Consider the following 13,426-nt stretch of genomic DNA (forward strand, 5'->3'; position numbering starts at 1 on the left):
TGAAGGGGCAAAAAGGGGAGTCTTTTTTTGCCACTGTGGAGGTGGCAGCATTCCTGGTAGGGCTTATATGCCAGTGCTGACAAAGGTCTGGGGCATGTGTATGCATCAGGGGAAATGGGGGGTGGGGGGTGACACTGATCCCTCAGAAGGCTATATTTACCCAAGAGTGATAGGGGCAGGTGGATTCAGCTGGGATAGAGGGGTAGGGGTGGTAGAGATGGTTGGAAAGAACCGGACCTGGTTTCAGTTCAGTCAGAGACCGGGGGCAAACAGACAACCCAAATTGGGGGTTCTATTCAAAGCCAGCTGGTCTGGCTTTATTACATGCAGGACATCTATTTAAGGTCATTTGTGGCCTTTTGTTTTCTTTTTATCCATTATCACGTTTGTTTGTTTTTTTCTCTTTTTCAACTTTTTTTTACCTGTTTGATTCAGTCGGGCCTCAGCTGGTGCTGGAGGGTGTAGCTTCCTGGAGAAGCAGAGAAAAGGCACGGGTGAGTTTATAAATTACACCTATTCCACTTTTTTTTCCACCCTCTAGTCTGAAACTCATTCTCTTAGTGGAAAACCTGTCTCTGTCAGAACTTCAAACACTTTGCACAGCAGGTCATGACATGTTTAACAGATTAAGCCATAATTTGGATATCTGAGCTGCACAATTTAAACCATTCTGAAATTTATTTTGCAGCCGCATTGCCTAATTGTTTCATTATAGCTTCGCAGGATTTAGTGAATGATGTCTTTGTCATGTAACCCAACACAGAAGTGCCTATACCAGTATGAACAAGGCTAGAATATCTACTTAACTGCTGTTTACATTTAGATTTCCCTGCTCCTGAAAAAGTAGAAAGACACCAAAAAAAAAAAAAAAGAGAAAAAATCTCAAACAGTGTTGTAGGAGGAGCGAGGTCCCAGCTGGTGCCAATCACCTCTGTTGAGCACTTGGGGAATAGCTGATTGAGGCTCCTGGAAGTGCGTGTGTGTGTTTAGTTTTAAGAGTGTACATTTTTATGTCTCCAAGGCAAGAAAAATGGTTAAAGTCGGTAAAGTGGAACTTTATATTGTGCTGTTTCTCAGTTTCTAATTCTTCACAGTCAGTTTAGGTTACTTGTACCGTTATGGGTAATTGCTCAGAACATCTCATTGCACGATCTGGAATTATCAGTGAAAGAAAGAGCGTGGCCTTAAAGTGTTGTTTGCTTTAGAAATGACTCATTCCCTCAAGGTGGCTGCACTAGATGCAAATACATACTTCAGATGAAACGTGTGTTTCCCATTTTGGTGTCTAAGGAAGACATACTGGACAAACTTTTGATTGACAGAAAGGGGACTATTCTTCACCAGGGGATGTAAGCATATGTCATTTGTCCCAAACTGCATAAAAGGGTTTTATTTTTTAAGTTTGTTTCCACATTAGATTTAAATTTGTTGATGCTTATAAATTTCATATCTTTAAATTTGAAGTTCAGGGTATTTTAGACTATTTATTAAAATCGTTACTAAGTCAACTGTTGACACAGACAGTGGATATAAAACTTTATTATACTCCTACTTGAAAAGGAAAACAGTTTTATTTTTCATTTTTAATATACATCTAAACTTGAGAAGTACACATGCACACATGTCATATTATTCACCCAAAAAGCAGAACAGTAGAAACTTTGACCCAGTTTACAGGAACAGTGCAGTCCTTACTTTACTGCTTCTCTGCCCCTGAATTCCATGGCTTTGATGGTCAGCGGAGTTGAGGAAACGCACTGTTTTCTTTCTCCGTAGGGTGGTGAGCGCTCTTGTACAGTTGCCTCTCTGCCTTTGAAACTCACCTCATCCTGTCTTTCCACCTTCCAAGTCAGCTATTGGTTTCATTGTTGCTTCCAGTTTTTTGTTTTGTTTTGTTTGTTTTTTATGTTGTATGAATAGTAAGTAAATTATAATTATTAATACATTTTTAACTTAAATGGTAATGTCTCAAATGTGAATGTCAAAGTTTGGTCAGTGATAATACGAGCACAAATTTTCCCTAAAAATGTAGCTTTTAGTTTCAGTGTTTCACTTTGTCTGGTGTTAAGTGGAAGGTAATTCAATGCAGATATGCATTTTGTGGTTTCAACTGTGTCACAGTGTCTTTGTGTAAATTAGAGGGAACGTTAAGATACACTGTAGAAGTAATTTGCTGATTTGTTGTTACTGTGTAGCTGCTGCTGACAGAAAGCATTGGTAGTATTTAGTTTCCATGGTTATTTTGTGGCACCACTGATCCAGATGCTCCCGAGTTACTGAAACTATGTTACTGTAGAAAGTGCATTTCATTTTTAAAACAAATTAGAACTGAACCAAGACCAATTACACATATGGGAGTGATTTCAATTGTGATGCATGAAGTACCTTGGTTCTGTAATGGCTTACAGTAACAGCGTAGTAATTCTGCTCTTATTTTTTTCCTTTTCATTCCCCTTTTTATTATCTTTATTATTTAATTTTGGAAGACTTCCAGCAGCGGTCCATCCTTCTGTTTAAAAACTCTGTTTCCTTCTAACCCCCTGAGCACTGTCAAGGCCAGAAAACAGTATGACGCTCCGCCGCCATGATACAATGCATGTGTGCCGGGGTCGCCTAAATCTACAAAACACGAGCGCTGGCGCTAGGCAGCTCTTTTGATCTGCAGCTAATCTCAGTTGCCTGCCTCTCCTCTGATCATGTCTGAATAAGAATGAGTTGGGGGTGATCCTGGAGGCACAAAGAGCTTTAGACATCGCCGCTCGTCTGCCAAGCTCTACTGTGTAACACAGGTCTGCGCCGATGGTCGTCCTCGCTCTCATACATCTGAGCTGGGAAATCCTCGTTTAGATACGCAACGTATTCCACTCTAGTTGCTTTTCTTCGCAGTGAGACACTATCAGCTGCTTGGTGAGAGTGTGGGAGAAGTTGCAGAGCCATGCTGAATGATTGTTAATTGTCAAGAGAATTGGCTGAGGTCAACAGCTGCAGGAGGGACTTTTGCTGTGTAATAGTTATTATGGGAAATCAAAACAAAGCTAACTGCAGACTTTCGTGCTATAGTTGGATGCATTGCAGCTGGTTTTTGTTATTCAGGAAGTGTAAGTGCAACTTTTTACAAACGATCATCTTTATATTACTCTTTATATTGTAATATTCTGTTAAAAATAATGTAACTTTACTTATTCTTCAGTATTAAAAACTACTTTTATTGCTCAGCATGCAACTATATTGCTTCTGCTGCCTCTAATTAAACCACCAATGCCAGTGACCCGTATTAATGCTTTCTGATTTGCCTCCTTTGTCAGCAGAACAAGTTTTGCCAGTTCCTTTCTAAAATGCGCTTAAGTTTAGGGAGCGATCATGGATGTGGTTTAAAGAAACCATAGTTGATGGTTAAATAAGAAAGAAACAGCTGTCTCCCATCACATGTTACGCTCAATATTATTTACAAATACATAACAAAGCCAAACTTCAGCTGTAATTTAAGTCTGCATTTCTTCTTTGACATGTTGATCATGGCACTTTGCTCAGACGTGGGCTCTGTTCCACTGCCGCACATTTAACACTAATAATGTTGTTTCAGAAACAGCTTTTGCACCACTTCAGGAAACACCGGTGGGCACCCCTTGAACTGAGACATAAAAAAAAAGTATCACTGGCATCTCTCTTTTATAGGCACAATTAGAGAAAGGGCAGCAAGAACAATGGAATAACTGTGCCTTTGTTGGAGCAGTTCATAGGGAATTACTTTCCAACCATTCAAAATGAGGAAAAATCATTAGCAGAAAGTGAGTTTCTTTTCCCTCCCTCTCGCGAAGCAATCTGCTGGAGACAAAGAGAACTTTGAGCCCTTGATATACAGACAGTAAGCGTGGCAGTTAAGCACAAAGAAGACACGGGGAGAGGAGGAGGTGGGAGAGAAAAAACCACCAGGGATTAGAATAATGAAGGAAGTAAATTAAAAACAATTAAAATATTTGTGGGATAGCGGTTAGAGATATTTAATATTTGTTTTTTTTTTAAATACTTGGCTAAAATGCCTAAACAGACGACCGTGTTGAAGTAGTTTAGGGTAAAAAGTTGGTTAAACTTTGGGGCACAGAGAACACCTCCAGTGAACCCCTGTGCTAAACTTCTCCATTCCCCTAAGAAGGGTGCAGACCTCCCCTGCAGGCAGCACACTTAATTGCAGTGCCTGTACACTGTGTTGTTCATATATAGCAGATGGCACACACTGATGGCACCTGTCACATTAATGATATATGTGACATTAAAGCATTTTGATTGTAAGTAAAATAAGCAGGCAGTCAATTTGCAGGTATCAAGGCTGAATAATCGCCTCTGTAGTCGACGTGAGCTATTTTTATTTTCTTCCCAATGTGATCATCTTATTGAAATTGTTTATTATCATCCATTCGACAGGTGGCACGGTTAGTTCTTCGAATTAAATATGTGGAAGACGTGCTTGCTTTGTGGTCTGTGTCTCTGCGTGTCGAAAAGCCCACGTAGATGCGATATAACAAAGCGAAGAAGCAACAGGTCTGATTAACAGCGCGCCCAGCATCGCTGTGTCTCAGTGCGCCAGTGCAGTCACAGACAGGACCATGGAGCTTTTCCTGTGATGTAACCAGAGAATCAAGAAGAACAAAGGGAGAATTTGTTGTTCAGCTTGTGCCTCATCCATAATGCAGGAAAGGTGTACAGACAGAATAGTGTTGGTTAAACGCAACACATGCAAATCACCCGAGCTGTCTCTGACTGACACTGCTTGTTAAGGGCTTGTTATATAGCCATTGCAGTTTTGGATGATAGATATTATTAAAGATGTAGCCACATGGTAGAAAAAAAATGTGTTATTAAAATTAAAACCGTATACAGTTTCACTGAAATATATCAGGTCACTTCTCTTGTTATTTATTACATTTCAAGATATAACAAGTAAAACTACAGGATGTAGAAATATTTGACACAACAGTTTTTAAAAATCTGTTTTCTTGTAAAGTGATACAATAGTGACCTAAAGTTATGATGTAGATGAAATGAATATATGATATGTGTATCTTGATCAAGTCTTTTTACATTTGCATACAACTGATTCTTGCAGAGGCAAAATACCTCGAGGCATGAGTGCCAAGTTAAGGCAGAACTGCGTCGCTGCTTTCTTTCAGAAATAAAATGAACAAGGAGATATTGCCTAATAGCTGAATTGCATGTTCACATATAAAAAAATTAAAAAAAACATTCGTAAGTGCAAATAAATACTTCCTCATGGTTATATGACTCTCTTTGTTTTATATATATTATAACAAGGAGAAATATGATTTCAGTTAATTAAACCTGATTTTCTAACCTTTGCTCCCTTAATTATAAAGTACTGTAGTACAATTCCTTCGACTATAATTACTGATGATATTGCCCTGTGAGTTTCATTATAATACTTATTAATAAGGAGCTTCAAATTATTTATAATACCACGCTTTAGATGACTTACCCAAAGACCAAACACAGATCAGCGGGGGAATGTCTCTCATTTTCTAAAGCAGGTGTGTTTTTCCTGAGAACAGAGCCCAGATGTTGAGGCTGAGTGAGAACTGCATGGCTTAGATGCTAGGAGTTCAAATGAACAAAGAATGAATGACGTTATAGTTTAATAATTGTATAAAATAACGGACCATGTTATGGATTCCTCGATATTTGTGCTCTTGAATGTATGCTGTCACATTACATACACATAGCACGTGAAAATGATTCACAATTATGAATAACGTTTTAATTATTATACAGTTTTTTGGGGTTTTTTTCCAAATTTCTTTAATCAATCTAGGTTTGCCCTAACCCTAACTATAATGATATATAATATGTGATGCATTTCAATAAGGCTGAATAAGAATAATAAAAAAAAATTTTTTTTAATAAATATGCATTGAATTTTTAGCATTATATACCGAGTCAAAAAATGTTGCTGTGATTGCCCTTGAAACACCCATAAGACATCTCCACCTGCAAAAGTGAGATCTGTGGATTCCCAGCTGAGCATGTGAGTTAAATTGGCCTGCAGGTCTTTCTGTGCTTTCTGTGAAGCTTTTGGTCGTCACATCATGTAGCATCAATCTATTGTCAAAAAAACAAACGTGTCTAAAATTCATTAGGGAACGAGTGCAGGAAGAGAAAGCGGTAAATACCAAATAAAGCTGCAAGCATCTTCAGACATATCCGACATACAACAAATACTCTGCGTGTTTCGTAGTGCTTCTGTAATCGCTGGCTAATTCTCAGGAGCAGTGAGGCAGAGCGCTTGACAACATCATCTACTGTGACAGGCAGATTGTGTTTTCACGTGAGCATGATCGACAACAGATTGCACTGAGCCCGGGCTGTTCTTGTTTGCCCTGGAAATGTGTTTGTGTTTATCTTTTGCTTGAGAGAGGCATTTCTTTCTTTCTCCCTCTGTTACCAAAAACAAACGGGCGTGCGCGCACACATACATTTTTAGGCAAGCTGTTCTGCACGTGTGCGTTCGGTGCGTGCGTGTGACACATGCTGTGAAGTGGCTGCCAGGAGAGGCTTAAGAAACAATCCAACCAAGATCAATATCAGCAAACCGCACTTATATGTTTGACTTAAGATCCAGTCGCAGTTTCCCCTGTTTCACTTTTTATGCACAGCCGAAGCCAAACCTCATGAAACTGAATTTACCCGAAAGCCTAAAGTGTGTGTTTATGCACACTGTGACATATTTTGAAATTACATAATTGTTTGGCAAACTCTTAAACTGATTTTTTTCCTCCACCAGGCTTTGATGAGACTGTCAACCCACACTCCAACACACTCGCAAACACACTTCTCAGAACACAAGTTCAGGATTCATGTAGGAGGGAGGGACAATGGCTAATGAGTAGGTCTGGGAAAGTTTCAGATGGCAAGAAACTAATAATTTCGCTCATTTTGATTAATGAGAAAATAGTTTGTCTTAAGATAACACAAATGCCAAAACATATAATATTTAACTTACGACGCGCTCTGCTTATTTGCACACAGTCATTGTGTAACTAACTCTAAATTTATCAGTTTTAATAGCACAATGTGGCACACCTTCAGCTCTGCAATGTGGATTAATATCAGCCTGGTTATAATGCTGTATATAATACATATAGATATAGATATTTAGCCTTAGCCCTGTGCTCAGTAGTCTCAAGAGCAAAATATACAGCAGGTCTTCCCTATTTTGCATTAAATGTATGAGAACTGAGGGAGGCTGTTAGTATGGTTTCACCATAGGTTTATCCCCGTAGACAAGTCTGTCATTTATGAATAAGCATGAGCCAGTGTTTGCCTCATTTAATGATTTTTCACCATTCAAATGTATTCCACATCCCCCCATTTTTTTCTCTGTTTCACATGGCTATCATACACACACACACGTTACACAGATGTTAACATAGATCTTTGCACACTATGTGCAAGTGCCTACTCTTACACAGAAGCAGTAAGCACTTCACTGGAAGGTTCACTCTTCTTCTCACCGTGCCTGCCTACTTTGCTTCTCCTCTCAGGTGCTAACCAAATGACGACCTCAAGCACTGGGAACACTGAAAGGACCTCTTCAGTGAGCTTCTCGCAAACAGCATAGAAAGCTACAAGAGGGAGGGCACGAACAGAAGAAGAAGAAGAAGAAGGAACACTGCATGTGGTATGTACAATCACATAAGCACCCACAGCTATCCATATATTTTGGAGACTTACTGCAACTGTCAGGTGCGAGCACCAGAAGAAGTCTGAAAGGAGGAAATCATGTCTGTTGAAACTGTGACTCTGTGAACTCGCCGTTTCATACATGCTGACATGTAACGCCGTTGATATCTGCCGTGTTGCGTTTATGAACTTGCTGTGTCCAACAGCACCTTATTGATTAGTATGGAGGTCTAGGGACCAGAGGAAATGCTATTAAAGATTAAAGGGTCAGGTGATGTGAAGGTGGCATTCAGAGTCATCAGACACCAGCGGTTTCGGTTACAGGCTGTAATGTTCACCCGTCAAGCAGATTAGCCAGCTTGATTTATTTATTACTTGATGTCTTACCATTTCCTACCCTCACTGACTGAATAACTGATTGACTGGGTGGCTGACTGCTTGCATAGCTTATGCGTCGTAGGTGAACTTCAAAAGGGAAGATTATGGAGTCACTCGGTGTCTATTTACACAACACGCAGTCTGTATTGCTTTTACAGTGCAAAGCTAATAAAGAGAAAGGGGTTTGCTGTTTAACTGTATATAGACCACAAGTGTTTTTCTTTGGGGTTTTTTTTTTTTTTTGGTTTGTTAAAATATCAGGATGGAAGAAACTTTTGGAAGCCTGTGATAATGTTTTCCCTTTTTCAATGTTAAATTGATATAAAGTCAACAATGGGGCCTAACGGTGTATTGTAGCGTAACAAGCTCCATTCAGGGCAGCCATTAAAAATCCTAAAACCGTGATACGGCACCCATATAATGTGAGTATAATAGAACTCTGGTATTATGAGGCCTATCTGGTATACATCTCTGTACAGAGAGCCAATGCACTGCCTGTCTGTGTCTTATCTGAAGTGGCAAACTTGCTGTTCTAATTGTTATCTTCACACTAATAGAGTGGATGTTTTGAAATCATTTGGTTGGACGGATAAAGGCTTGGCAATTCCCCAATGCTTACTGTCTCTGTCAGGGCTTATCTGTAGGAGATAGCTGGGTCCCTAAGAATGATTGGCGGGGTGCAGCATGTGCAAAAGTGTTGCAGCGTCTGAGAAAGGAGGCAGAGCAGACATCCAAGGAATTGTTGAGAATTAAAAAATGGCATTATTCGGGAGTTGCTAAAGTTGCTCCTACTTTTCCAGCGAAATCGCATTGAGGGAAGAATCATGTCATTTAATGTGATAATTAATCTTAAACTCTTATTGTTAAAATAATGAGTGATGTTGGATCATCTGTGAGTGTGTGTTTGTAGAAAATGGTGTCTTTTTTGAAGTATTTTCTAAAAAAACAAAAAACTAAAGGTGCTGAAACACACTGAAGTGTTTTGCTTCTTGCTTAAGTTTTGGTGTACTTGGCATCTGATGTGACTCGCATGAAACAAGAGGCTGAAAACTTAACCTGCCTGAGCGAAACACAACTTTCGCGGTACGGGTTTCATCGCATGCTGTCGCCTGCAGACCTCGGGGTGCTCTCCGTGACATCATTAGTTAAAGAATACATGCCCCATCTTCATCCTCCTCCTCCTCCTCTAGCGGTCCTCTCTCAGCACTAATTGTGTCCACTCCGTCGGGCCTGGCGCGATAATAAAGCGTTAAGAGCCTTGCCTCGTTTATTAAAGTGGAGTTGGGAAATGTGAGACCGCCCCCTTTCAGGAGTTTTTTTTTTTTTTAAAAAGAAAAGGGGTAGAGAGAAAAAAATCGATTATTTCTTCACGCAGGAGAGCAGAAGGTTTAGGGAAAGACTTGGTCGGGATTGTGGGGAGGAACAGAAACAGCTTCGCAACATCACTATTAAGCTTCAGACGTCCAGTACTAATACCGGCACCACCTCCAACACAGCCGCTCCACCGAGTCCCTCGCCGCTCACCGGTACTACGCACTAGCAGACCAGACGGTGCGTCCTCAGCGCCTCCTGAGCGAGCTCTGTCGGATCAGAGAGAGAGAGAGAGAGAGAGAGAGAGAGAGAGGAGAGAGAGAGAGAGAGGGGGGTAGTTTTCTCTGACATTATAGGGACTCATACCACGTATTGTAGGTTACTTTTTTTTCCTCTCGGCGCCGTCCTCCTGCTTAGTTGCGCTCCTGGATTTTAAGTGCGTCTCGGCGAACTCCGTCCCCCATCAAGCAGCGGCTCCAACCTTCCTGTCAAACGGCCGGACCAAACACCCGGCGGACCGCTTGTTGTAGCCTTCTCTCGCTTCACTCGGGACAAGATTTCAGATAAAGTAAGTACCGCACTTGCACCACTTGGCACTCACTGGCAAACACCTCACTCCATCGTATGGTTCTCAAAAAAATTATTATTTATTTTATTTGAAATGTTCCGTAAGGGGAAACTTGAGGGTCTAGTTTGATGCGCGTTGTCTCCCCTGACAAAGTACAGCAACTGCGTGTATTGATTTGTTGTGACCCCCTTTCGACTCGTGCCGGTAACAGCAATGTAATATAGTTACCGAGCGACATCAAATCACTGGTTATGGTGTATTAGGAGATCCGTGTGGTGATTTTAGGTGTCACTGCTGTGTCGACCTTGTGCAGCTTTCTCGCGTCCACATGCAGGCGCACAGTCCAGAAGCCAATGAACAGGCTGGTCACATTAACACTATACTTTATGCCCTCTTTTTGCGCCTTTGGGCAGGGTGGCATATGAAAAGTTACATTTGGGTTGTAAAATGTAGCGTTCAGTCTACCTCAAACAAAATTATAAAGGCAAAAGGAGATGCACAAGTTTTTACATCTCAGATTTCCATCAAAGCAACAGATTAGGGAAACAGTGATCCTAGTTTGTGGATATTCTTTGCGCACGAAATAAACGTTCTAAACTGAGGTGAACTGATGGCAATTATGCCGTGCTAAACTTTAAACCGGTATATTATGTAGGAAGCTTTGATAATTATTAAATAAATAGCTAATCATATCATCGCTGCAATACAGGGGAAAACATTCTTTTACACTTATTTGGATGTAAATTTATGTAGATGAGCGACACGGCGGACTGTGCTGTAAATCAGTGTTTTACAGGAGGTTTGGCTGTTCAGGCTCAACTATAATTTCTTCTCTGTGCCTTTGTGACTGAGACTGACTTATTACAAGAGAGCAAGTATGATTAAATTCATATTGCGAGTTTGGTTAAGCCTCACGTTGCTCAACTAAACCTGTTGCGATGAGAGGAAAAATCACGAGGCTACAATTAACTTGTGGCAACTTTTCTCAGGTTTCAGCTTTGGAGCTAAAAATGGATTCTTTGTTTTACACTTAAAGTGTACGGACACGAGGCCCACCATGTAATGTGCAGAGAAACTCGGGCTTGCAGTGACATTTAAAATTACTATTATACATTTCATTTTCATTTAGATAGATTTTGGGATTGAGTTGGCTGTGGACAAAAAAACGTATGCCAAATGTGAGGATAAACGTTTATCTCTTTACTCATATTGGGCTGAATTAGTTCTTAAGCTGAAACACAGTTTTGTCTGTGAAATAAATTATATAAAAAAGTAAGAAATGAACAGGGATTTAATATAGTGATAACTGCTTGAAATTAAATATAATTAATGTAACTTTTAGAGAATATTTTGAGATTCATTAAACTATTAAATTAATTTTAAAATAACAGCTATGTAAATGAGGTATTTTAAGGCACTTACAGAATGGTAAAAGTGTTTCTGTGTGTAGCTGTATACCAGCTTATTTAATGTGTGCGTTTAAAACACACTGCGTACCGCTTGACTGCATTTCTCAGTTCACTTTCAGAAAAAAAGAGAGATGCTCCGTGTTTTAAGGCATATGTAATTTTTAAGATTTTTAAGAACTTCTGAAGGGAACGTGGTGTCCAGTTGTCCAGTAACCCTTTATTAAACTTTTATGTGAACTTTTTAGTCTTAAAAAAGTCAGAGTGCATTCATTTATATTTTTTTTTAGAAAACAACATCATAAGTGTGGCTTTCCTTTTCTGACTATCGTCAATGAAGTTGTTCTGTGTGGCCTGTCTGGCCTGTTGCTCTCTTGGGATTTAGCGATAGGTTAATCCGCTCAGAGGAAGGTGAGCACTTGCATGTGGACCCACGATTACACACTGAGAAGTCTGTCAGCCAAGCTCTGTAATCTAAGAGACCCTCTACACACACACGGACACACACACACACACACGGACACTTGTATGCAGTCGTGCGCAAACACACACAGGTGCACAAAAGCATGTTCTGTCTCCTTTCTCTCTCTCACTCTCTCTCTCCCTCCTTACACACACACTTTTACACACATGCATCAACACCCACACTATTTGGCCTGCGCTGCTTTTGTTTCTCTTATTCTCTTAAGACCTCTCCATCTTGACAAATCATTTGGGATTTTAGGCGCTGATTCACAAAACCAACAGCGACAACACACTCTTACCCTTCTCACAGAGAGGGATTAGAAGGTCACGTGTCTCTGTGATTGGCCAGGGCATTGAGCCGATTGTCAGGGCACTTTGCTGTACGCCAGGGGCTCAGTAAAGCTTTAGTTAAGTGAAGGAAGGGAACACATTGTATGCCACGGTCAGGGTAATTCCATGTGTTTTCAAGGCACTGCAACAAAATCAGCATAATTAGCAAATATTTGTCATTTGAAATGCCTAATATATTGCTTATAAATGTGTAATTTAACACCCATAAATTAGTTTTACTGGTGGTAACTTCTATTCCTGCTACCAAGTTTCCATCTTCAGGGGGGGAAAAAGGTGTAAACTATACCACTGTGCTCCCTGATCTCTGCTCACATAGACATTTAATACTGTACAAGAGGCACATTTCAAAGATCCCCACCTTATGGAAAACCAGATCTATGAAAACATTTTTCCTTAATGGAGACAACCAATGTATTTATGTTTAAGCAAACAGTTTAAAAGCCCCTTTAGCTGTGCTTTAAAGTTTTTGTTTTTTTTCACTAATGGCTTCAAATATTTTGGAAGAAGTTTGCAGAGTTTACTCAGTTAAACATCAGTAAAACATTCATTTGCAGATTGCCGGTTGGCAAGATCGTGAGGTAGATATTGAAGAACTCTTAAGTGGACTTCATGCCCTTTGGCTCAAATGAGAGGCTGATATAAGACTCAGATGTAGACATTTGTATTTGCCTCACATGCAATGCTTCATAACGTAAGAAAACGTCTTAAAATGCTGAGAGACGACCTTGTGTATCCCGCATGTGAAAACGTTTAATTGGTTTAGCAGCATATGTAACGCAATAAAGTGCAGGCTGTGTGTGTAGTAAAATTTGCCTCGCATAAATAACAGAAATATTAAGGCATTTGTTGAGAAAACAATTCTTCTTGCCAATTTCTAAGCAGATGAAAATGCTTATGTTTTATAATAACTTAAAGGCTTCTTGCATTCCTGTTTATTGCACATGGCAGGTGTTCTCTAGTTGCTGCATGGGAGGAATAGTCTCCTTTTTTTCTCTTTTTTCTTTCTTTTTTTTCTCTTTTCATACGTTTTATAGTAGCAGTGAAATACGCAGGGCTCAACCTCACCATGTGTTTATTTACTCGTCTTCAGCAGATCTCGCTTTCATTGTCCTAACTGTTGTGCGTGTTAGAAATGTTTATCCAAATGCATCTTTGCCTTAGGAGCACTGTCTGTGTATCTTCTCATAAGAGCTGCAATTACTCATAAAACTTACCACACGCACACACACACACACACACACACACACACACACAC

The 13,426-nt window shown here is 40.0% G+C and overlaps 1 protein-coding gene across 20 annotated transcripts in view; it reads left to right on the forward strand.

The window, feature by feature from the left end:
- Window positions 1-221: 221 nt before the first annotated feature.
- mef2cb (myocyte enhancer factor 2cb) overlaps window positions 222-13,426 on the forward strand; it is a 111,576-nt gene continuing 98,371 nt past the window's right edge. For 4 of the 20 annotated variants that reach the window (XM_042221223.1, XM_042221231.1, XM_042221226.1 and 1 more), the window contains exons 1-2: window positions 224-494; window positions 7,554-7,690. The gene's annotated coding sequence lies outside the window, so the exon portion shown is untranslated. The other 16 variants (XM_042221234.1, XM_042221235.1, XM_042221242.1 and 13 more) reach the window with 8 other exon arrangements.

The sequence above is a fragment of the Haplochromis burtoni genome, unplaced genomic scaffold (assembly GCF_018398535.1).
Source record: "Haplochromis burtoni strain Fernald_Lab_line unplaced genomic scaffold, NCSU_Asbu1 Contig_63, whole genome shotgun sequence".
Lineage (NCBI taxonomy): Eukaryota > Metazoa > Chordata > Actinopteri > Cichliformes > Cichlidae > Haplochromis > Haplochromis burtoni.